Genomic DNA, 1882 nt, shown 5'->3' with positions numbered 1-1882 from the left:
CACTGGCTGATAAAGCTTTTTTGTACATCTTCGCGACTGCGCTACTCAGTTCCTCTGAATCTGGGCTGGGAATTGGGACTATGTGGCAGCAGTGGTTACTGCCTTGTGTGGGGAAACTGGTGAAGTAGCCAATGTTAAACTGCATTACGATTGAAGCATACATTTCAACAACACCTGTACTGTCCCCGGAGTTTTTGATGTTTTGGAGAAATCTACTTATCTCAGCCTTCAGCATATTAATGATGGAATCACCACAGCCTCTGGGGAACCGATATTAAACGGTCAGCCCATTCTGAGTTCCCACATATCTGCCACTGTTCGCTTAGCACTAATATTGTGCATTATTTGCGCTGCCTAATATGTCCTATGAGACTGTATTTATTGCACACTATCAGCGCTCTCATCTGTGGGATGCCGTGATCGTATAGTGGTTAGTACTCTGCGTTGTGGCCGCAGCAACCTCGGTTCGAATCCGAGTCACGGCAGTAATTCCTCTATCTGCTGCAGCTCTTGGGAAACACCAAGGAATCAGTTGTTTGGGTAAGGTAATTTTTTCCCTTCAAATTCTGCTCGCTCACATCTCTGTATTTCATATGTCAGAATTCAAATCCACCCGTTCTCAGAGATTTCACTCCTTCCTACCATCACTAACTGAACTTTTCATCCCACAGCCCCATTACATTAATTTAGAGATGCCGGTGTTGGACTATGGTGTAAAAAGTTAAAAACCATACAACGCCAGGTTGGAGTCTAACAGGTTTAACTGAGCACTAGTTTTCGGAGCACTGCTCTTTCATCATGTGGTTGCGGAGTCATTTCCTATTTCATTAAGGCATTGCAGAATCGAACACAGACTCTCACATTGATAGTGTTCAGTCTGTGCTGCTGCGGTCACCGTTGCTGGGTGAACGTGCCCCAACCCCACCATCGGGACCTGCAGATCAGCTGATCCATTTGGTTACGGCTGTTGTGAGGCCAATCCTCAGGTAGCAGCTTTTACTGATATGGACTTGCGATTATGGGCGGTCAAGCTCAGGAAAATGACACAGGACAATATCGAGGAAAAGCGACTTCTTTCAGACAGATTAGTTTCACGCTTTTCCGCAATGGCCGAGCACTGTTACCACGGAACTGTTAACTCAGATACAGAGCAAATGGACCAGAGACCCGGGTTTGACTCCAACCATGCCAGGTGTTAGAATTGGGATACAATACATATCTGGAATTACGAATCTAATAACACCTATAAATACATGGCCAATTGTTGAAAAAAACAAAACCATCGTGTTCACTGACGTCCTTTGAGGAAGGAACCTGCTATTCTTACCTGGTCAGGCCTCGATGTGACTCCAGACTCACTGCTATACGGTTGAGTCTCGACTACCCGCTGTGCAATTAGGGACCGCAATCAATACTCCCGAGACAGTCACGCCCTCATTCTGTAACAGAATAGGAAAAAAGTTAATTTAGCTCTCGCTAGATTCCTGTGCAGTTCTGCAACTCACAGTATAGCAATGATGTGATGTCACTGCGAACGTTGCAGGAAAGATTCAATGGGATATTGTCTGGGCAGAAGAGTTTCACTTATGAGGAGAGATTGGACAGACTGGGGTTGTTTGTCGCCGAGCAGAGGAGATTGGAGAAGACATAACTGAGATGTACAAAATAATGACGGATATGGATAGGATAGACTGAAAGAAGCGTTTGTTATTGATGGAGGGATCGAACACTGGGGCCAAGAGATTTCGGGAAAAGGCAGAAAGGTTTGATTATATGTGCGGAAAGGGTCAGAGAGGCGGAAACATTTTTAACCTGAAAAAATTCAGATGTGAATTTGTGATGACAAGGAATGTAAGTCTATGGGCGAAACGATGGAAAACTT

General features: G+C 44.8%; 1 non-coding gene across 1 annotated transcript; it reads left to right on the top strand.

Annotated features, from left to right (window-relative positions):
- The first annotated feature begins 413 nt into the window (after nt 1-413).
- On the top strand, nt 414-485 carry trnah-gug (transfer RNA histidin (anticodon GUG)). Its single transcript has one exon. It is a non-coding gene; the product is annotated as a tRNA-His (tRNA).
- Nucleotides 486-1882: the final 1397 nt, after the last annotated feature.

Source organism: Hemiscyllium ocellatum, unplaced genomic scaffold (assembly GCF_020745735.1).
Source record: "Hemiscyllium ocellatum isolate sHemOce1 unplaced genomic scaffold, sHemOce1.pat.X.cur. scaffold_2923_pat_ctg1, whole genome shotgun sequence".
Classification (NCBI taxonomy): domain Eukaryota; kingdom Metazoa; phylum Chordata; class Chondrichthyes; order Orectolobiformes; family Hemiscylliidae; genus Hemiscyllium; species Hemiscyllium ocellatum.
Note: the sequence above shows the minus strand (reverse complement) of the source record. Positions and strands in the feature narration are given on the sequence as shown.